At 39.0% G+C, this 24,852-nt stretch overlaps 1 protein-coding gene across 2 annotated transcripts in view; it reads left to right on the forward strand.

Annotated features, from left to right (window-relative positions):
* irag1 (inositol 1,4,5-triphosphate receptor associated 1) overlaps positions 1–24,852 on the forward strand; it is a 159,838-nt gene that overhangs the window by 23,232 nt on the left and 111,754 nt on the right. The window contains exon 1 of one of the 2 annotated variants that reach the window (XM_087996430.1): positions 14,745–14,760. The exons of the other annotated variant lie outside the window; for it this stretch is intronic. The gene's annotated coding sequence lies outside the window, so the exon portion shown is untranslated. Of the gene's footprint in view, positions 1–14,744; positions 14,761–24,852 lie in introns of those variants that run through there. 2 annotated transcript variants of the gene reach the window in all.

Consider the following 24,852-nt stretch of genomic DNA (forward strand, 5'->3'; position numbering starts at 1 on the left):
GCACAATGTATTTCATGCAGCTGCCTTCCCAACAGCATAGCTAACTGCTGCACTCTTAACATGAAGTCTACATGTCTCCAATTACCTCTATTTTTTCTCCCCACCTCCTACTTGTTTTTTTCCCTTGCTGTTGAAACTCCTGTCCTGAATGACCTATTGAAAACCTTGCAATAAGCCCCTCCACAATTGCTGGTCAGAAGTGAATGTTGCCAACTAACAACTCTTAGAGCTGAATGAGCTCTAAATGTTTAGATTCACATATTTCTGGTTCCTGAGCTCAAAAAAATGCTTACCACTCATATTAAGTTTGTTAATGTCTTTATTTAAATTTACGAAGAGACAAGTCTGAGCAAATAGGTTAGAAGTGGGGCCCTTTTGTGGCAAAGTGGTAGTGTCCTACCTCTGGAATGAGGCATCTGGGTTCAGGTGCCACCCGCTCCCGAGGTGTATAATAACATCTCTGACCAGGTTGATTAGGAAAAACAGGTTAAAAAAACATGTATTGGAAGTAAGAGCTCTTGTGATGCAATGGTAGTAGCCCTACCCCTCGGTAAGGAAGCCCGGGTTCAAGTTCCACCTCTTCCTGAGGTGAATAATAACATCCCTCAACGGTTTGATTAGAAAATTTCATGTTTTGGGAGTACCTGCAATTCCAGGGATTGGAAGGAGCTGCAAGATTGAGTAGCCACTAAACTCTATCCAAAAAAGGAAATTTTCTAGTTTTCTCATCAACTAGCTTAATTTGATATTTTTTGCAAAAGATGGTTGCTTATATGTGAAAATTGAAAAAGAAGAGTTCTTTTCAGACAATAAATTGTAATTTGAGATATTTTTGGGAAGAATGCCTGAAATCAAGTGTAAAGCGTTGGGGTATGATTTCCTACTGATGTTGTATGAAATTGAACTTTGCAATCAATGAAAAATGAAGCCTTAGAGATAAACGAGAACAAACAATGTATAAATTTGGCACTGTCACATGCTGCGAGACGAGGCATAAGGTGTACAATTATTCTTTTACCTGGAGGCTCAAAATTTGGGCACTGAGAAAGGTTTAGATGATCTAATAAAATTTATTGACAGTCTGTATGTAAAAAAAATGATCTCACATGACCTTTTACATCCACTTGAAGCATGGTCAAAGTTTGATAAATTTATAAAGCACGGTGAATATTCTATCTAGTACACTCTGTATTCTGTAAGTTTTAATGAGATCCCCTTTCACCTCTCATCCTTCTAAACACTATAAAGGACAGACCCAGAGTCCTCAACTGCTCTTCATGTGACATGCCCTTCATCCCTAGCATCATTCTTGTGAACCTCCTTTCTTAGCTATGGGGCCAAATCTGCTCAACTATTCCAAATGTGGTCTGATTAGAGACTTATTCAGCAATAAGTATTGCTGCCCACTCAAAATAAATGCTAACATTGCATTTGCTTTCCTAACTGCCAACTGAACCTGCATGTTCACCTCAAGAATCCTGAACTAGAACTCCCAGGTCTCCTTGGGTTTCAGATTTCTGAAACCCTTCCCATTCAGAAAATAGTCTACACTACTATTCTTCCTAACAAATGCATAACTTCACACTTTCCCACACTGTATTCCACCTGCCACTACATTGCCCACTCTCCTAGCCTATCCAAGTCCTCCTGCAGCTTCCCCACTTCCTCAACGCTACCTGCCTCTCCAACTATCTTTGTATTATCTGCAAACATAGCAGCAAAGCCCTTAGTTCCTTTGTCCAGATCATTAATGTATGAAGTGAGTTGTCATGGTCCCATTACTGACCTCTGCAGAACTCCACTAATCACCAACTGCAATACAAAAAATGCCCCTTTATCCACACTCTCTGCCTTCTGCCAGTCAGCCAATCCATTATCCATGTCAGTACCTGCATGGAGTGAAGACTGAAGACTGGCATTTCTGATGCTAGGGATCTGTGGAGAAAACCGAGATGATCATTCACACTCACTATACCTGAAGATTTATTGCCACTGCATCAGCCTTATGTTTGCACTCATGTGCTGGAATTCCCTATCATTGAAGATACGGATATTTGTGGAGTCTTCTCCTCCAGTTTAATTGTCCAACAACATTCACAGCTGGATGTCACAAGACTACAGAGCTTAGATCTGATTCATTGGTTGTGGAATTTTGTAGCTCTGTCTGTCACTTGGTGCTTATTCTGTTTGGTGCATAAGTAATCCTATGTGTAGCTCTACTAAGTTGACAACCTAATTTTTAAGAATGCTGAGTGCTGCACCTCACATGCCCTCTTGCACTTTACATTGAACCAGAATTGGTCCCCTGGCTTGATTGTAATTGTAGAGTGGGGAGGTAAATGCTGGACCATGAGATTTCCAGATTGTGTTTACATACAATTCTGCTGCTGCTGCTGCTGATGGTCCATGTGCTTTATGTGTGACCAGGCTTGAGTTGTTGGATCTCTTCCAAATCTATGCCAATTAACACAATGATAATGCCACATAATGCAGTGGAGGTTATCCTCATTATGAAGATGGATTTTTGTTTCCACAAAGTCTGTGCAGTGATCACAATTTTACCAATGTTTCACATGCCAGTCTTCTGGATAGTTATTTGAGTACAGCAATTTGATACATTCTTAGTGCAAACGAAAAATGAAAGTTGTCCATTTACCTAAGAGGCTAAGAAAACAAAAAGGGTAGTTAAAGTATCTTAGCTTCTAAGACATTGGCACCAGACCAAGCATTAGATATGGATGTATATTTGTCTAATATTCTGAAGAAAACCTTAAACGAGAGAAAATCTGAGGAAAACATGCTACATGGATAATAATTAATTCATTTGAAAAAGCATGTGGAAAAGGTTGAGAATTATTTTGATGGGTTTAAATGGATCTGGGCCAAAGCAGGCAATTGGGACAAGTTTAGTTTGGGAGACTTGATCAGCTTGGACCAGTTGCACCAAAGGGTCTGTTTTTGTGTTGTATCACTCTTGAGAAATTTCTGAAATGAAATAACCAGTTGTCAGGCTTTTAAAAAGAGAAATCTGTGTCTTGAGAAATTGTTAGATTAGAAGAGAAACAGTTTGTATTATGATGAAAGCATGGAATTTGAGATAAAAGCATGAAATACTGTGTTATATGGTTTTGGATAATACATTTTTTTTAAAAAAGTTACTTTAGAATTACTTTCTATTTTGAATTTCTGTTATAGAGTCAAAAAGATGTACAGCACGGAAACGGACCCTTTGGTCCAACCCATCCACGCCGACCAGATATCCCAACCCAATCTAGTCCCACCTGCCCATCCAAATACCTCTTAAATGTTGTAATTGTACCAGCCTCCACCACTTTCTTTGGCAGCCCATTCCATACACATACCACCCTCTGCATGAAAACGTTACCCCTTAGGTCCCTTTTCTATCTTTCCCCTCTCACCCTAAACCTGTGCCCTCTAGTTCTGGACTCCCCGACCCCAGGGAAAAGACTTTGCCTATTTACCCTATCCATGCCCTTCATAATTTTGTAAACCTCTATAAGGTTACCCCTCAGCCTCCGACGCTCCAGGGAAAACAGCCCCAGCCTGTTCAATCTCTCCCTATAGCTCAAATCCTCCAACCCTGGCAACATCCTTGTAAATCTTTTCTGAACCCTTTCAAGTTTCACAACATCTTTCCGATAGGAAGGAGACCAGAACTGCACGCAATATTCCAACAGTGGCCTAACCAATGTCCTGTACAGCCGCAATATGATCTCCCAACTCCTGTACTCAATACTCTGACCAATAAACGAAAGCATACCAAACGCCTTCTTCACTATCCTATCTCCTGCAATTCCACTTTCAAGGAGCTATGAACCTGCACTCCAAGGTCTCTTTGTTCAGCAACATTCCCTAGGACCTTACCATAAAGTGTATAAGTCCTGCTAAGATTTGCTTTTCCAAAATGCAGCACCTCGCATTTATCTGAATTAAACTCCATCTGCCACTTCTCAGCCCATTGGCCCATCTGGTCAAGATCCTGTTGTAATCTGAGGTAACTCTCTTCGCTGTCCACTACACCTTCAATTTTGGTGTCATCTGCAAACTTACTAACTGTACTTCTTATGCTCATTGAAAGTGGGATCTGTTAATGATTGTATTATAATGAACAAGACTCAACCAAAAGCTGCAACATCAATCCAAATCTGTTTACTCTTCAGATCCAAGCTAGTTAGCCTATGTGGGCTTTCAGGTCATCTCACCTCACCTCAAAATTCTTATTTTTGTTTTCAAGTCCCTTTGGATTCACCTTTCCATATCTCTGCAATCTCCCCTAGGGACAATTATGTTTGTTAATGTTCATGCAAACATTTTATTACATTAAAGGTGATATATAAATGAGACTTGTTGTAGATTATTGCTTCTGTTTTGTAGCTCAGCGGATTTTGTGCTCATTGATATATTAATGTTGATGAATAGAAACACCTTTCCTATTTAATATTTGCACCAAGTCATTTTATGTGTTAAATGAAGACTAGTAATCACCTGTTCAATATAGGACCAGGTAGTAAAAAACGTCGATTTTGCCTGTCCTTGGATGCTGCCTGAATTGCTGTGCTCTTCCAGCACCACTGATCCAGAATCTGGTTTCCAGCATCTGCAGTCATTGTTTTTACCAGGTAGTAAAGACCTAGTTCTATACAACACCTACCATATTCCTCAATGTATCTCATGCAACTATTATTCTGTTGATAGTTGCTTTGTGTACTGGACAATCCCATAAACAACAAGCAAGTGTCCAGTTAGTCTGGTTTCTGTTGTTGTTGATTAGGGAGGAACGTTTGCCTGGACAAGAACTCACCCAGTCTTCAAATGGAGCATAATACATGACCACGAGGATGATAGAAGGGAGAAAGAGAGGACTGCAGATGTTGGTGATCATCATCAAAAAGTGTGGTGCTGGAAAAGCACAGCCAGTCAGGCTGATCACATTCCTGATGAACAGCTTATACTGTACTCGAACATCAATTCTCCTGCTCCTCGGATGTTGCTTGACCAGCTGTGCTTTTCCAGCACCACACTTTTTGACGAAGATGATAGAAACTGACGTAGGTGAACTTGGGTTATTGAAGAGAGCTGCGGGTTCTTTCTGGTCCACGCAAATGTGAGACTTCCAGATTGATACAATTCTATGGTGGTTTTTGTGGCAATCACTACTTTTGGTAGATCTGGAGAAAAAATTTTTTTTACAGATGTGAATAGACTGGATACCAAATGTTTACATTTGTTAATTCCGAAATAAGCATAGTAAACAGTTACTTTGGAAAATTACAACAGATGCTTAAGGGAGGAGTTGAGTTATTGCTGTGAATCTTTTAACATCTTTATAGTGGAATTAATATTCTATAGCTATTAGAGCTGTAAAATGGTAATGCAATTCTATAGGGAAGATACTGATAGATTAATTCTTATGTTGGGGTGTCCATATGAAGGAGAGTATTGTTATAAATAGAGCTGGACTGATCAGTGATATCAAAAACTCCTTATTCATACAAAGAATAGTGGTAATCTGGAATTTTCTCTACTGCAAAAAGCTGTTGAGGCTGGGAGTTTAGTCGAAAGTTTTAAAACTCAAGGTTTATAGAATTTTAGTGGATTTGGGTAACAAGGAATGATTAAATGGAATTCAGATCAACTGTGGTCCAACTGAATGGTGAACTGGACTCCAGGTTCAACCTTATCTTCCTGCTGCTGTATTCCTGAGAGTGTGTCAGTATTTACAAGGTACTCCCTGAGAGTGTGCCATTATTTACAGGAGATTGTTCGAGAGCATACTCTTAAATGGGGTTTCTTGGTACGCATCAGTATTTGCAGAGGCTCCTCAAGAGTGTGCCCACAGGATGCCCAGTGAGCATGCTCGCATTTACAGAGATTTTGTGGGTATGTGTCTATACTTACAGGGTCTCCCAGGGAACGTTTCAGTATTTTCATTAGGTTTCTACAAAGTAAAGCATGAAATCCCATGTGAGAAATACTAATCTATAACCAATTTTAATTTGTTAATCATATATGTGGTGAGGAAAAATATTTAAAGCTTTGGAAGCAAGAGGATTTACTGTGAAGAGCAGTTGCGTGATATTTAATTATGCAGTTCATTTCCCCATAAATTTGTTGATTAAAATCTCAGACTTCTGTACATTGAGACTAACTGACACACAAGTGAAACTCTGAAACAAGATCTCATCGTTGATGGAACTCGAGATCAAAAGCAAATTTATTAGAAATACATCAATGGCAGAAATTGGCACTTGTTTTCTAAAGTACTAATTGCAGGCCATTTAAAGAAGGATCAAAGTTAGCAGCAAAATTGTTAATGCACAGCTGATGTATTTCTGAATAATTTTCCATGTCTAAAGAAGCTGAGTGACCAGTCCTTGTAGAAATATAACAGCTGTTGTCATTGCCAGATGAGATACCACGGCTGCGTCTGGTTAATTAGCATCTCTTTGAGTGTCTTCATGTGGAGATTCAGTTGCCTGGTGATTGTTGCTGTGAGTTATAAAAGTGCCAAATGATGAGAATTAATATGGAGGTTCATGTGACTGATGCACTAACACTTCAGTTCATTTCCCCTTTTTCCCTAATACATTATCATGTTCACATTGCTCCTCAGTCTGGCCCAGATATAGAATTTGATAATTCACCTTGCAGAGCTGACAGTTAACCTCACTGTAGTGGTGATCTTTCTGGCTTAGTGTGTTGCTAACCTGGGATCTGATTTGTACAGTTGGAGCCCACCAGACCGTACTGAAGGAGGTTGAAGAAGTAAATTATAACATAGAGAATAGGGTAAGATTGCTTTATTAAAAAATGACATGAGTCTTTCAGTGAAATAGTTGTTGCGATACATTGACAAATGTCTATTGGCCCATTTTTCATGTCACAATTATGGTGAACTTCATGGTGTTACTTATTTATGTGTGGATGGTACAACAACTTGAGGCAAAAGTTAGTTCCATAATTAAAAACAGAACTTTAAAATTCACTGTCCGAGAACTGTTGTTCTATTGGTTATCAAATATGACATTTTGCTGACTGTCTCATTGTCACTGAATTCTTTAAATGCTGTGGAGTCACTGCATTTATGGGCAGATCATCTGTTTGTCTTTTTGAGTCTTGTCTTTGCCCACTCCAGAGTACCTTTTCATGTAATGTGTTATTTAACCTTTCTGGCAATTAAAATTAAGTTTGGAGTCTTATTTCTTCATTAGTTAGTTGTGGTTAGAGATTTAAATAATGTGACTTTAAAACATTGAATTTCTCTTGTCACCTTTTTTGCTCCATTTCAGTCCAATTTTAGTTTATCTGTCTTAATTTATCTTTTTATGCTCGACGTGGAGGTGGGACTGGAGCTCGGAGAATAGCAGATTTTCTTGCCTAAAGGACAGTAGTGAACCAGCTGAGTTTTTCAATATAATTTTGTGGTGAACTTTACTGAATTCGAATCCTCAGATTGCCAGGGAGAGTTTTTGGATATATCTTTTTTCTCTGAATTACTTGTCCAGTACCATACATTCTAGCAACAGTTTACATTTCTGTAAGGGAATTCAATCTGGATAAGTGTGAGGTGATGCATTTGGGCAGGATAAACAAGTCAAGGGAATAGATGATGAACAGTAAGTTCCTGGAAAGCACTGAGGATCAGAGGGACATTGGTGTGCATGTCCACCGGTCCCTTACAGTAGTGGAACAGCAAGATAAAATGATTAAAAAGGCACAAAGTCAGAAATTGCTGGAAAAGCTCAGCAGGTCTGGCAGCATCTGTGAAAAGAAATCAAAGTTAACATTTCGTGTCGTGACCCTTCCTCAGGGTCACTAACTCTGATGTCTTTCCACAGATTCTGCCAGATCTGCTGAGCTTTTCTAGCACTTTGTTTGTTTTTTTTGATTAAGACGACCTCAATAAGGTCATCTCTGAATCTTCCCTGATCCAAGGAGAATAAGCCCAATTTCTCTTATCTATCATTGCATCTAAAATCCCTCATTCTGGTATTCATTGTAAATCTTCTTTGTATTCTGTCCAGAGCCTTAATATCCTTCCTTAACTAAAATGCCAATAACTGAATACAACACTGCAAATGTAAATGTAAATAGTTTGGTTTATTCTATTTTACCTTCATGTCTTTCAAGAAATGAACTTCTTTTAATTTTTGAAACTAAATCTGCAGCATTGTGTGCTTCTGTTTCAGTAAGAGATCACTGTGTGAATACAAAAGAAAATCTACCAAGCCAGGTTTGTTCTGGGGCCTGACTTGTCAGTGATGACATCAACTGGGTTTATATTTTAGTAGTGAGAAAACACAACAGAATTGAAGGTCAATATTTGGGATGTGCTGAGCTTTCAGAATGGCAATACTGAGGGAGTGCTGCACTGTTGGTGGTTCAGAAGGAGGGCTGCATGTTTATGGTTTTACAAAGTTACAATGTCACTTCAGTATTTTCAAAAAATACTTCATTAATAATGGTTTTTGTGTTGAGGTTATGAAAGGCACTATATAAATGCAAGTTTTTCTTTTTCTAGCATTTATATTCTTGCAGTAACAGTGCCCTCTCCTGACAACCCATCAGGGAAACTCACCTGAATTGTTTCTTTAAGAAGTACATTTGACCTTTTTTTATTATTGATAATACAAAATTACTTTCCTCCTTTGTTCTAAACTGCACCCTGAGAAAGTAGGTTAAAAGCATTATTACATTGAACAGCACACATGCTGAAACGTATTTCAAATGAGTTAAAATTTTGCAATACATTAGAAGCAGAAATGTTTTACAAATATTTATACTACTATTCCTGATACATAATCCTAATCAGTGAGTGCTCCTGCCCGAATAGTTGTAAGTGGAAACCTGTGGTCAGTAATTACTGGTATATTGATGAATTACTCTTGTTAATTAATTATTCCTGATAATCAGTTACTACTGATCAGTGAATGACCTTGTCTCACTCTCAATCAGTTTGCCCACAAAATAGAATCTGACTATGTTATGAATAATGTGCGTTCATAATATGGCCATCTTGTAAATCCTTCCAATGTATGTCAATGGCAGGCGTTGAGAACAGGGGGTATCTTGGTCAGTCATGTGATTGGAAGAACATCTGAACCTCTGCCATTATTATTCATCACTCTGGACTACAACATGCACGTTAAAGTATATGTTACTATAGCAACCTATGCTTCTCAGGGTGTTGGGGGTAGTTGGCTGATTCAATTTGCTGGACAATCAATTGGATCAGATCGGTATAAACAACTCAAGTTCAATGTCTGTCCTGACTGGGACATTTTTCGGGCCTCTACACATAGTGGAAGATGTGACACTGTAGGTTGGACCTGCCTTTGGGCAGAGAACTGAATAAGATATTATCGGTGTTTGATTTGAAACTGGAAGAATGACTAATGAACTCTTTGGAACAGCGCATAGGAGAGAAATAATATTGTGCTTGAGTTGTCTCAGCTTCCTGCCCATGCAATGTCTGATTTCAATGCCAGGATCACCATTATGGAGAAAAACATAACAAAAAGGGTTGACAATAGCATATAGCCCTGTTAGTAATAGTAATAGGTCTGAAGACTTACCATCATCCAGGATGTATGAATATGCTTTCCTAGAACTGTTAGAAGTTCAGGTTTTTTAAATTCCATCATCTTTTCCATTATCCTCTTTTTCTTTATCACTTCCCATTTTCCTCTGCTTTTCACCTTCTTTGATTGCTATTATTCTCTGTATTTCTTCTAAGTCAAACCTTTTCATTTCTAACTGTACCTTAGTTAATTCCAGTTCTAATAAATTAATTCTTCCAATTCTAAATGTTGGATAATCACTTGAAACATCTTATTTTTACGAGATCCTGTTTTTACTTCTCCCTCTAATTTATCTGTAAACTCTTTCAGTTTAACTTTACTCAAAGATTTAAGAAAAACAGTTATATCTTCCACATCCAGAAAACTTTTAACAACATTCAAAGTCATTTTCAAATTCCATGCAATAAACTTCACCGCAACACAGCTGTTTTATGTCAAGAACCACATACCCATTAATTTAAAAAGACACAGATCGCTCTTAAATCCAAGTGAATTCAAAAATTGCAAGATCCCCAAGTTGTTATGATCCCAGCTGATGTTATCGCTGAACAAGTCAGATCCCAGACTGATATCTAGCTTGATGGATCATGTTTTGCTTTTTTTTATTTAATGAGGTAGTCTTTGAAATACAAACATGCAATGCTGCAGATCTGGATTAACACTAAAACAGAAGTTTATTATGCAAAAAAAAAGATAAGATAGAGTAAACCAAACTGTTTGCACATTACGCAATTCAATGGTTTCAAACACATGGTAGAAATAAAATATTCCATCTATCTAATCACAATACTCAAACACCAGAGAGAAGTCTCTTCTCTATCACACCTATAGGTTTGTCTCAACTGTTGCTTTCACTTCCTGGTTTTGGAATCTGGTAGCTTCTTTCTTGAACCTAGATTTTCTTAGCTTCAAACAACAGAAAGAATTAAAATCCTTGTATAAAGTAAGCAATTTTGAACTAACTCTTTTCTCTTGGAGAAACTATTTCATGCAACCATTTCATGCCCTTGAATGTTTATTCTGTCTGCTCATAAAGCTCTTTCTCTCTGCAAGCAAATTCCAATTCTCACTTTCTTTTTCACACTGGTTTCAAAAACCCATGGCTCTAGAAATACTAACAAATTAGTCATTAAACCCATCAAAAAAAGTGTCACAAGATCAAAATCCAAACTTTAAAACAAATGATATTAGAATATATATAAATTACACACCCTGCATCATCACCATCACCATAGTTCTTTTTGTAGGAGCTTTAATATGCCCAAATTCATTGCCATGTTTCTTGCATTATAGCAGTTACTATACAGGGCAACTTCAATTATCTGAATGACATGGGTGGGGAGTATTCTGTTTGGATAATCAAATGTTTGGACAATCGAATGTTCGGATAACAGAGTTTACCCAAGCATTGGGACCTTGAGATCTTGTTTGGATAATCCGAAATTCAGATAATCGATGTTTGGTTAACCGAGGTTGTTCTGTACTTCTAAGGTGTAGAACTGGTAATGCACATATGGTGCTTAGTGACATCCTGAACCCATGAAAAGGATTAGGTATAAGCAAGTCTCTCTTTATTTCTTTTTACAGTTGTGTGGCTTGTTGGGGTACAACAAGGAAAATTAATAGTGTTGCTTTCAAATTATATATGGGATGGTATGTTCTGTTCCCTGAAAGATATTAGTGAATGAGGTATTTATATTTATTCTTGGGATGTGGAAGTTTTAATAAGGCCAGTATTTATTGCCCATCCCAAAGTTACCTCAAGAAGATGGAAGTGAATCACCTTGAAATGCTGCAGGAGGTACACTCACGGTGCAGTTGGAAATTTTGACCCAGTGACAGTGAATGAACAATAATATAATTCGAAGTCAGAATTGTACCTGATCGGAGTAGACCTGGTGTTTCCATATACTTGCTGCCCTTGTCCTTTCAAGGAGACATGGATTTTGAGGGGGCTGTTGGAGGAGTCTTGCTGCATTGGCAGAATGCATCTTATGCTACACATTGTAGCCAATGTGCATTGGTGTTACGCATAATAAACATTACAATTTTAAAGAATTTAATATGGTGTCCATCAAGCAAACTCTTTTTTTCCGATGGTGTCTACCTTCTTGTGTTATTAGACCTGCATTCATCTGTGTAAGTGGAGAATATTCCATTACCCTCCTGACTTTAGCCTTGCATGTAGTGGATGAGCTATGGGGAGTCAGAATGTGAGGATTTGCAGCCCTTGACTTGCTTTTGTAGTCGCTGTATGGTTATTAAGTTTCTGGTTGATAATCCCTGTGATGTCAGGAATTCAGTGATACCGTGTCCTCAAATGATACAGGCAAATGGTTAGACACTCACTTGTTGGAGTCCATCAATGTTTGTTTGATGCTTCTGTGCTGTGAGTGTTCCTTGTCACTTTCCAACCCAAATTGATGGGTTGGTCATTTGCAGCAATCATGCAGATTTAATGATGATTTTATCTAATGCCAGCTCACAAATTGCTATTGTTTTGAATTTGAATTGCCAGAGTGAGGTTTGCACTCATGAGATTCAAATGATTGACTTGGCCACTGTACTGTATAAGGCAGAATGTTGTTTGCTGGTCAGAATGTTAGGCTGCACATTCTGGCTGCAGCACTTCCCAGACATTCTTATCTTGTTTATTTGTGTAGTGTGATTAATGGACTTGAATCTAAGAGTTCCTTATACACTGCACAATACTTATCGGTGACTTTGTCCTACAACAGGTGATAAATTTCCCTTTCTGCACCTTTCAAAACTTTTATTTCTTGTTAATTTGTGAGAAAGGATGTTCTGCTCAGAAAGTATACGAAACACAATTACAGTTTCCTGAAAACTAAATTTTGAACAGCTTCAGGACAGAGGGGGCGTAGGCTGTTAGTCATTTTGTTTGTGTTGAAGAGTTTTTGTGTCCAACTTTGGTATACTGTGAGACTCAGATATGTCATTTTTCGCAAAGTGTCACTTTGGCATTCCCAGCTTCAGCTTTTTATCAACCTTTAAACAGCTTGTTTAATTTATAAGCACCATGCACAATAGATTGACATGTAGTCAGAAAGCTAAAAGTAAAAAAAAATTCATCAGTGAATGCAGTTTCAGAAACCTATTTAATCAACTTTTGGTTTGTGTCAAGTCATCAGATCGCTTCTTCCAAATAGCCATTGGATCTTTGATATCCAGCTCAGAGGGACTTGGATAGACCCTTGATTCATCTAAAAGACAAGTGTCAGTCATAATCCAGCCCATCTTCTGTATTGACCCTCAAATAGTGCAGCACTACGTCATTACTGAGCTTCCAATTCAGCTTCCCCTCAGTACTGGCCTTGTGACATTTCAACATACACATAAGGAGCAAACCTGGAACATTTGGGCCTTCAAATCTAGTCCACCATCCAATAAGATTTAAACCCGATCTCTATAATCCCATCTACCCTTGGTAGCCTTTAACTTTCTTGTGAATCACAAATCTGTCTACCCTCAGTCTTAAAAGTAGTCAATAACCCTGCCTCCACTCTTTTCTTTGGAAGAGAATTCCACAGGCTCTCAACACTCCTGGAAAGTTTATCCTCATTTTCATCTTAAAATAGAGATGTTTTTTAACTGTGTGGCCTAATTCTAGTCTCCTCTAATCCTTTCGACATCCACCCAGTCAAGTCCATTCAGAATCATATATGTTTCAAAATAATGACAGTGCTCCATTCCCTCAGTTCAACTCTCCTCAGGACTGAAGATCCAGCAATACAATGTTCCTTCAGAACAGACTCTCCCACAGTATAGTGTTTGGTTCTATCTGATTGCAACAATCCCACAGTACTGACTCTATGATTCACTCCCTCAATAGTGGCCCTCTGACAATACAGCATTCCCTTAGTCCTAATTCTGAACTACAGTGGCCCCTCAGTATTGCCCCTTTTATAGTGCAGCACACTGTCGGAACTGTCACTCCAACAGTGCAACACTCTCTCAGTACTGTAAAAGTCTGTTCCATTTTTTACATTACAAAAATGACTACACTTTGAATATGTTAAATGTCTGGTGTTTGTTTTGTATTTGTTCTTTACATTCTTTCACTGAGAGCAAGCAAACAGCAATGTATCTGAGTGTGTCTCACTACTGCAAATGCAACAGTGAACTTGTTGCTGGCGTTTTCCAAGTGTTTTCTGCTAGAGGGTTCAGATGGTGCCAGGGTTGGGTTGAGTAGAGCCACCACACACTGCCTCACACTGACTGTCCAGTCATGCACATGAACAATAGGCATGAGTGTTTGTGGCTAACACTTGTAGGACAGTGCCACAGGGCAGTCTGAACCCCCAGAAGAGAAAAAGACAACTGAAGTCATGTCTTTTAGGAGCTTAATGTCAGTATCGAAAAAGGATGTGAACAATCTAAATTATGCAATGTTATTTTTATCTTCAACGAGAAAACAATTTACTGCCTGCCTATTGCATTCACTTGAACAAGTTTTCTTTAAGTGGTTTTGTTTTAGTCTCCTGGAGAGAGAGAGGATGTGTAAGAGCAGCAGGGGGAGAAGGATGGAGGGATTGGGAAAGACAGTCAGGCATGCTGAATGATCTAGTGGACGAAGAGCTAGTGACAAGAGTACACAGAGTGTGGGAGAATGGAGAGGGAGAGACAAAAAAAGAGAGCAATAGAAGCAAGGAGAGAAAGGGCAGACAGAACGAGAATGAAGCAGGGAAAAGTAGACAGAGAAACTGAGGCAGGGAGGGGGAGACACAGAGTAGGGGGAGAAACAGAGGGGGGTTGGACATAGAGAGAGATAATGAGGGGGCACACAGAAGGACAGGATGAGAGATACAGGGAGAAAAGAATAGAGGATAGAGATTGAGATAGAGACAGGGAGAGAAGAGGCACAGAAACTGAAACAATGAGAGAGAGAGAGGCAGAAAGCAAATGAGAAAGAGCAACAGAGAGAGAGAGAGAGAGAGAGCCAGCAAGACCAGATGGAACATTGACCTTAAATGGTAAAAGCTCCCAGGAGTGAGAGAGAGGCTGGGCTCAGAATAGCAGGAATTAGTCTGTCACTCAGTTTATGTATGCAGGGTGATCCAAATAACCGGGTTCTGAGAGGTTTTATTCACCGGCTGTGAGCAGAATCGAGCTTCGTGTTTCTGTTGCTGCTGACAAGGTATAATACCTTTACCATGAGTTCTAGAAAGATACTAGAGAAGTACTGAAAGCAGCCCTGAGCTTTTAAAGATAAAATTTCAGACATGGGATTAATTAGCTGCATATAGTAGTTAAGCTGTTTAAGAAAAATAATTACACTTTTTTAATGTGGTTTGGTGACTCTGTGCGTTGTGAAATATGTACTAGCAATCTTCCGAGAATCTTTGTGAAGCTTGTTGTTGTATGAAGGGTGAGAAAGCAGAAATAAAATAGTAAGGGTTGTTCTTTATAGAGAGTCTTCCAGGTGCAGTACAGCTCTCTGCAATGTTACTAGATTGTGAACTGTACAGAAATGCCATTAGGGACAAATCATTTGGAGATTAGGTGCCTCTGTCAGCTTGATTCTGTGTTACTTACTCAGGTTTCCTGTCTTTTCAATGACACCTAATTTTTTCAGTGCAAGGCTGCATCTCCCTGTCCAAAACTTTAAAGCAAAGAATTGAAATGTTAACATGGGGAAACTTGCTAGTATCAACATCCTGTGGGAATGTTCTGCACCAGAGTCTTGAAGGCTCAGTGAATCATGAAAAAGTTGGAAGATGCCAAGATGTGTGATTGGCCTGTGCAAAACCTTGTCAAAGCAACAGTTGGTGTGAGCACTTATTGATGGGAAGTGGAGTGCAATGCAAGGATTCCACTGCCACTCAGTTACTGTTCAGATATTTGAGGTTTGTTAATAGGCTCATACGTTTGACTCCTATCTTCTCATATCAAGTGTTTCCCTGTATTTTCTGGCATTGTTGTGAGCAAATGAGTAAATGAGAATCATAGAATCTGACAGGATAAGTGGAGGCCATTCAGCCTAGTCTATTGTTGCTGGTTCTTTAAAAGGCCCCCTGCCCTCCTATATTTCTACACAAAATGTGTCCAGTTCCCTTCTGAAAGTTGTAAATGTAAATAATTGGAATCCCTGCATTATCCATTCAAAAACAAATCCAGTTGCACAGAGTTAGAAATATTGTTTCAGATGTTGTAACAACAATGATAGACAGGGCTTTCACTTATATATCAGTAGTTGCAGGTAGATACATCACAAAGGAAGTCCCACAAAAACTGTCATCAGCAAACATCCCACTTCTGACTTTATGATGGATGGAAGGTAACCCATAGGGCACTGTCCTGAGGAACCCCTGCAGTCATATTCTAAGGATGTGATGATTGGTCTTCATCAACACAATAATCTTCTATCGTGCTCAGCACGATTCCAATCTTTGGAGAGTTTTCTGTGATTCCCATTGACTTTAGTTTTACTAGGACTCCTGCTGCTATCAATTAAATCTATCTTGATGGCAAGTACAGTAACGCTGACAACACATCTGAATTCAACTCTTTAGTCCATGTTTGGACTAAGGTTTGATGAGATTTGGAGCCAGAACCCAAATTAAGCACCAATGTGCAGACTAATGCTGTGAATTTGTCTCTTACTTCATGGTGTGTTTTAATACCATCCATCATTTTGCTGATCATTGAGAGTAGACTGATGAGGCAATAATTGTCCCGATTTGATTATTCCTGCTTTTTTGTGGGTGGGCATAACTGGACAACTTTCCACATTGTTGGGTAAATGCCAGTACTGGAACAGCTTGCCTAGGAGCGTAGCTGGTTCTGGAACACAATTCAGAATGTGGAATGTTGTCAGGACCTATATCTTTTTGCATCTAGTAGCTTCAATCATTTCTTTATATCACATAAAGTCAATTAAATTCACAGAAGACTGACATCTCTGGAGACTTCAGATGCAGGCCATTCGGATCATCCACTCGGCAGTTCTGGCTGAAGACTTCCAGCCTTGTGCACTTTGCCATTATTGAGGCTGGAAGTGTTTGTGAAGCCTACTCCTGTTAGTCACTTAATTGGCCACCATTATTCACAACCAGTTGTAACAGAGCATTGACCTAACCTGTTGGTGGAGAAAGTGAGGTCTGCAGATGCTGGAGATCAGAGCTGAAAAGGTGTTGCTGGAAAAGGGCAGCAGGTCAGGCAGCATCCAGGGAACAGGAGAATCGACGTTTCAGGCATAAGCCCTTCTTCAGGAATGAGGAAAGTCATTCCTCATTCCTGAAGAAGGGCTTATGCCCGAAACGTCGATTCTCCTGTTCCCTGGATGCTGCCTGACCTGCTGCCCTTTTCCAGCAACACAATTCTTAACCTGTTGGTCATGGAATCACTTTACTCTGCCTATAATTTGCTCTTCCTGCTGCTTAGCATGCATATGCTCCTATGTTGCGGTATCACCAAGTTGGCACCTTATTTTTAGGTATGCCTGGTGCTGCTCCTGGCAAGTTCTACTGTGTTCGTCATTGAACTGGGTTGATTTATTTACTTGATGGGAATGGAGATATGCTAGGCCATGAGTAACAAACTTTGGTTAAATATATTTATGCTGCTTGTGGTTCTCACAGCACCTGTTGTGGGATCTGTCCTTCAGGATTCAGCCGGTTCAATAAATAGTGGTGATCCCAAATCACCCCTACTAATAATTTTGACGTTCACTCACCTAAAATACATCTTACATAATTGCTGTTTCTTCCGCATTAGAGTACCACTGTATTAGCTGAGGGCCGACAGTAAGCAGTAATTAGGCGGGTTTTCGTGATAATGTTTGACCTAATACCATGAAACATCATAGGATCGAAAGAGAATGTTGAGGACACCCAGGGTCATTCATTCTCAATTGCTTATCAATGTGCTGCCACCTCTGGTCATAGGGTCATAGAGTCTTAAAGATATACCCTACAGAAACAGACCCTTCAGTCCAACTCATCCACGCTGACTAGATAACCTATATAAATCTAATCCCATTTGCAAGCATTTCGCCCATATCCCTTTAAACCCTTCCTATTCATATACCCATCCAGATGCCTTTTAAATGCTGCAGTCGTACCAGCCTTCACCACTTCCTCTGGCAGCTCCAAACACATACCACCCTCTACATGAAAAGGTTGTCCCTTCGGTCCCTTTGATATCTTTCCCCTCTCACCTTAAACCTATGCCCTCTAGTTTTGGACTGCTCCACTCCAGGGAAAAGACCTTGCCTATTTACCCTATCCATGCTCCTCATAATTTTATAAACCTCTATAAGGTCACTCTCAGCCTCCAATGCTCCAGGGAAAATAGACCCAGTATATTCAGCTCCTCCCTATAGCTCAAATCTGCAAACCCTGGCAACATCCTCGTAAATTTTCTTTGAATCCTTTCAAGTTTCACAACAGCCTTTCTATAGGTGAGAGACCGGAATTGCATGCTATGCTCTAAAAGTGGCCTAACTAGTGTCCTGTACAGTCGCAACATGAGTTCCTGACTCCTATACTCAATGCACTGACCAATAAAGGCAGGTATACCAAATGCATTCTTCACTATCTTGTCTACCTGCAGCTCTGGTGACCTAGAGTGACAGGGCATACCGAGGGACCATGATTTGAGCATTGTCTGCAAGTGATAGCTATTATTTGGTGGATATGCCAAGTCAATCTATGGCTTGACTGATCTGTGGGACAGCTGTCCTAACTATGGTACAAAGCTCCAGATGTTTGTGAGGAGGGCTTGGCGGAGTTGACTGTATGTGCTTTCATCATGTCCTGATTCAACATCTCAGTTGCAGATAAGGGGTCCATTCAGTTTTACACTTCCAATTTCCAGGGTTTTGCTCAAATGTTTTTCCCTTCCACTGTGTAACAGTGGTAAGTCTCTTCTCTTCAGATATCATCTCCTTCAATTCAGAATATCCTTCTATAAGTATATCTCCTTCTGTGTTTACTTAGCTTCCTCTTAAATATAACCATGCTATTTACCTCAGCCACTCTTTAATATAGCGAGTTCCATGTTCCCTCCAATCTTCGGGCAAAGAAATTTCTGCACATGACCCTATTGAAGGACATATAGCTTTGGAATATGCTGACCTGGAGCCTTCCTCTCACCCATTGCAGGAGTAAAATTAATGCATACTCCATCATTTAGGGAGCCTTGAAAAATCAAGAATGATACCTGGAGAAGAGGTAGTAGTAGTTGCAATATTAAATTAGGCCATTCAGCCAATCCAGCTCATTTTGGTCTCTACAGCCAACATGAGGAAATAGTTTTAATCACATTTCCATGTCACATTTCCATATCCCTCCAACTTTGTTTTTCAACCACCTTTTCCATCTAATGGTGAATATTGACAGTAGATTCTGCCTCAAGCACAAACCCTGAAAATGGAGGCCACATCATTTTAGTTTAATAACATTTCCGTTTGTAGCACTCTCACCCCTTGAGTCAGGTGGTTGAAGACATAGTTCAGGACTTGAGTACAAAAATTAAGGCTGAAATATCAGTGCAATAGTAATGAAATGCTGAATCATTGGAGGTGCTGTCTTTTAGACAAGATATTAAATTGAGCCAATTTCCCAACATTGACAATACTTCTAAATGCACCATTAGCTCTAAAGTATGTTAGGATGTCTGGAGGTCATGCCACAGAATGGAAGTTCTTTTTATTTTATTGTCTCTTGTGTCCCTTCTAAAATATTTAATCTCTGGCTCTTCATTCTGGATCCCTCAACAGCTGGGAACTGCTTGCTTCTGTACACCTTCTTCCATTCTTTCATCTTCAACTTCATGCCAAATCTTTCTATTGAATGCAAGCGTAGGAGCAGGAGAAGACCATTTAGCCCTTAAAGCCTGCTCCACCATTCAGTATTATCAGCTGATCTATATCTTAACTCCACCTAATCACCTTAGTTCTGTGATCCTCAATACCTATGACCAACAAAAATATATCACATTTTGTTTTGAAATTTTTCATTGATCCCCAACCTCAGCAAGGTTTTAGGAAAAGAGGTTTCCACTACCATTTGTATGAAGGAGTCCTTACTGATATCACCCTTCAATAACTTAGCTCCAACTTTAAGGTTATGGGCTACCCCACTAGGTAAAATTGTTCATCTCTAGATACACAATATAATTCTTTAACCTTTTTAAACAGCTCAATCACCCGTTAATCACCTGTATTTCAGTGAATGCAAACCTACTAAATACTGTCTGTCCTCATTGTAATTCTTTTAACCCACGTATTATTCAGTCAATCTGCACCACATCTCTTCCAAGGCCAATGTGTGCTTCTTGAAGGAAAAGTGTATTACTATGGATGTTGGAAATTAGACAAAGAAAGGGAATGCTGGATGTCAGATAGCATCTGTGGAGAGAGAATATTTCAAGTTAAGACCTGAAACATTAATTCTTTCTTTCTCTCCACATATACTACCTGACCTGCTGAGTATTCCAGCACACCTCCTTTCCTGATGTTTGGTGCCAGCAGTGTATTGAATACTCCAGACTGTGTCTAACTAGAACTTTATATAACTGCTACAAGTATAGAAGTAATTAATTAACTTAAATATTTACAAAGCATAGAAATGTTGAACATAGCTGCAGGAATATGCCATTTAGCTCTTCGAGCAATCCCTATCATTCAACATGATCATTGCTCATCCAACTCAGTACCCTTTTCCCACTTTCACACCCATAAGTTTGATACCTTAGCATAAGAGCTATGCAGTATCTAACTCCTTCTTGAAACATTCAATTTTTTTACCTCCACGACTTTCTGTGGCAGAAAGATAACAACTTGCATTTATGTAGCTCTTCTAATGTAGTAAATTGTTCCAAGGTGCTGCACCAGTATGTTAATTAGACATAATTCTTTATCAATTACCCACAGAAGGAACTATTGGAGCAGGTGAAAAATAAGCGAGGTCATATAAATATTTTGTAAGGATCACCTGGAAGGCTGATTGAGGAATGGGGTTAGGAAGATAGAAAGGCAAAGACATTTGGGGAGAGAATTTTACAGCTAAGGACTTCATATAAGAATTAGGATATACAGCTCTTCCAGTGCATTCAATTATTCAATACTCAGAGCTACACCTTTGCATACACACCAATTTCAACCTCATTCCCATATTCTTTGGTTCCCTTTATGCCCAAAGATTAATGATCATATCTTGAGTGGCAAGCAATGGAAATTAGGGATAATGGGTAGGTACTCAAATTGGCAGTGGTTATCCACAAGTATCTGTGTTACAGCCTCAATTATTCACATTATCTATTAATGACTTGGGTAATGGCATAAAATGACATATATCCAAATTTGCCGATGACACAAAGTTAGACAGCATTATAAACTGTGCAGATGATAGCAAAAGATTAAAAAGGGACACTGATAGCCTGAGTGAATGTACAAAATTGTAGCATTTGGAGTTCAATCTAAGCAAGTGTGAGTTTTCCATTTTGGTTTAAAAAAGGATAGATCAGGGTGCTTTCTAGATACTATAAAGTTAAAAAAAGTGGATGTCCAACAAGACTTGAGGGTTAAGGGACATAGAGAAAGTGAGGACTGCAGACGCTGGAGATCAGAGTCAAAAAGGGTGGCGCTGGAAAAGCACAGCAGGTCAGGCAGGATCCGAGGAGCAGGAGAGTCGATGTTTTGGGCATAAGCCCTTCATCAAGAACATTTAAGGTACATAAACCTTTAAAATGTCACACACAAGTGCAAAAATAATCCAGAAAGCCTTTATATCTAGAAGACTAGAGTACAAGGATACAGAAGTTATTCTGCAGTTATATAAAATGCTGGTTTGTCCCCACTTGAAGTACTGTGAGCAGAGTTGGTCACACCTTAGGAAGGATATATTGATCTTGAAGGGAGTACTACATGGTTTACAAGAATGGTACCTGGACTTCAGGGTTAAGATATGAAGAGAGATGATGCAAATTAGGCTGGTTTTCTCTAGAATTTAGAAGGTTAAGGATGATCTGATCAAAATCTTCAAGGAATTAACAGGAAAAGGCAGGGTAAATAAAGATAAACTGTTTCCACTGGTTGGGGATTCTAGGATTATGGGACACAGTCTAAGAATTAGGGCCAAACCATTCAAGAGAGATGTTAGGAAGCACTTCTCCACATAAAAGTGTGGTAGAACTCTCTACTACAAACAACAGTGAATGCAGGATCAGCTGCTAATTTTAAATATGAGACAGATAAATGTTTGCTAAATAAAGATGTTAAGGAATATGGGCCAAGGGTGCATGGAGTTAGGTCACAGGTTAGCCATGATCTCATTAAATTCCTATGTATACCCAATGGCTGAGCAGCCATAGTTCTCTGGGGTGGAAAGTTCCAAAGATTCATAACTGTCTGAATGAAGGTGTTTCTTTTTACTTTAATCTTAGATAGCTGACCCCTTAACCTGAGGCTGTGTCCTGTCCCTGAGACTCCCAGCTATGATAAACATCTTCCCCACAATTGCTTTGTCCATTTCAGCATGATAATTATTGAAAACTCCTGAGAGTATAGATCTTTTCTTCTTAAACTTTCTTCATAGGGCACACCTCTTGTCATAGAAACCAATCTTGTGAACATTCATTGCACTGCCCCGAGGTCAAATGCTTCCTTCCTTTGTAAGTCGTCCAAAATTGTACACAGTCCTCCAGGAGTGGTCTCACCAAATTCTTAAATAACTTCTGTAAGATTTCCATCCCTTTATATGTCAAGTTCCTTGCCTGTTAACTTGCTTTAATCATGTTCAAAGATCCCCAAGTCACTTTGAAACTAAAATTTACAAATGTCTTACTTTTAAAAAACAATTTTTTTCCCATTCTTCTGACGGCATATTCCTAAATTCACATTACCTTTCTTTTACTCATATGCCGTCTTCATGCCCAGTCACTTAACTAGTTTGTACTCCTTTGCAGCTTCTTTCTCACAGCTTATTTTCCCATCTAACCCTGTGTCATCTGTAAAGTTAGACATATTATTCTCAAAACCTCTCACTTAATAATCGGTATCAATTATAAATGGCAGAGTCCCATTAATCAATCTTTATGCCACCCAACTAGTTGCACATTCTCCTCCTAAAATGACAAATGTTCTTTCTGTTTTATGGTTGTTAACCAATCCTTTTGTTTTAGTTTGAGTTTGAGTTTTGAGCAGTTTTATGAAGTCCTTCCATAAAGATTCCTGTATAGACTAGTGCGCCTGAGAAGGGAAGGATATAATGAAACTAAAATACCTTTGAGTCCAGTGTTAATGATACTCCTAGACCAGAAGTATTGGAATAAACCCCTGAAGAGGTACTTAAGGATGAGTACCTTTAAGATCAAGTTTACAATAACTCCAGGCAGGAGCTGCATACAGTTCCAGTCTACAAATTAAAATTACAAATGATTTAAACATAGCGAGCTGTTAGAGTCAGGGTCACTGGTGTGAATACTGTGTGGGTGTGCTTTTGGAATCTGTAATTGTGTTTGCTTTGATTACTTTTACAAAATATGTCAGTTTTCTTTTCAATTTATAAAGGAGTGTTTTGGGATTAATAAGATTATACTTTTACTGTGTATTTCAAATGTTTCAGCATGAGACCACTTTGTTAAAATCAAGCAAATCAAAATATGATCTATCAAGCAAGGTCCAAAATCTCCATAAATGACATCAACTGGGATTAGGAGGACAAAGTGAGGACTGCTGATGCTGTGAAAATCAGAGTCGAGAGTATGGTGCAGGAAAAGCACAGCCGGTCAGGCAGTGTGGTGCTGTGCTTTTTCAGCACCACACATCAGCTGGGATCAGAAGAACATCAAAAAAATGTTAATGTAGTAGTCCCACTCATTTTCACTTATCGATCCTCAATCCTTTTAAAGCACAGAAAGCTACTTAGCCATCAAGTCTATGCTGGCTCTTTGGCATAGGCTTTATTAAATTCAATAAACTATTGAGGAATAAATCTGAGTACTTAACTTTAAGGCCGTATTAACAGAGGCGTTACTTTTAATGATTTATGTGTTCATTCAGTCAACATGCATGTTGAAATTCATGCATACATTATAAAATTGGCTTTATCAGCAATTTTGTAAACAGAGCTATGGTCATTTGTTCACTTTACAAGCTTGGTGCAGAAATAGAACAAATCAAAGCTATCGTGGGGGACAATAGCTAGTCCTGATTAGATCAGTTTTATTCTGATCAGGTCATTTTTACTGTGTATCATGCAAACTTACAAATGGGTCAAAGACTGTCACTTTCAGAAATGGATATTGCCTAAAACAAACACATAAATTACTGAAGAAACTAGGCAGGTCTGTCAGTATCTGTGGAGAGAATCAGAGTTAATGTTTCAAGTCCAATATGATTCTTCTTTAGAACTTCCATTCAGAACTAGCATACTGCATAGCACATAATTGAACAATGTTTTGTATGAATGATCAAAAGAGGTAGAGCACAGCCTGGTCTCAACCTACTCACATTTGCAAAATCTATAATAAGTGTCTACTGTTAGATGTGAGTCTATATTTGAATAATACTTGCTGAATAATCTTGTTTGCTAATAGCTACATGAACAATCAATCAAAGATAATCAATTGAGCTTGTAAGATGGTTAATTCACAACCTTGCTTAATACTCAAAAAACTCCCAATTGGTTTGTCAAACAAATTTTTTGTAAAACCATTCTGATTCTACCTTGTCATATTGTGATTTTCCAAAAGCCACGTAACATGCACTCAAGAATAGATTCTAGAATATTTTTTCATACAGAAATCAGACTAACTGGCATATAGTCCCAGAGACCAAAATTGGAGGAATAATGAGTGCTTGAATGGTTATAGAGGTAGAAGATATTTCAAATATGTGGAGAGACTCAGCATCCTTCTGTCTGAGAGAGATAATGGGACTGCAACTGCAAAGTTTTAGTAAGTTCAGATGAGATCAGTTGCAGTACTTCATTTGATGGCTGAGCAACTCAGTTCTTGACAGGCAAATTCTGTCAGAAATGCTACACATGAAGTTGCCTCTTGCTTGTGGTGAGCAACCATCTCCACTGACATCTTGTTTTCAGGTTGGTGTCTGCTTGGAGCTTCAGAAACCACATATTGCCACAGTGGTGATCTCTTGCCCACAGTTGTTGTTATTTACAACAGTCAAGGTTAGAGTGGTGCTGGAAAAGCACAGCAGGTCAGGCAGCATCCGAGGAGCAGGAAAGTCGACGTTTTGGGCAGGAGCCCTTCATCAGGAAATTCC

The sequence above is a fragment of the Chiloscyllium plagiosum genome, unplaced genomic scaffold (genome assembly GCF_037043375.1).
Source record: "Chiloscyllium plagiosum isolate Xiang-an unplaced genomic scaffold, Cpla_swu_hap1 HiC_scaffold_18, whole genome shotgun sequence".
Classification (NCBI taxonomy): Eukaryota; Metazoa; Chordata; class Chondrichthyes; order Orectolobiformes; family Hemiscylliidae; genus Chiloscyllium; species Chiloscyllium plagiosum.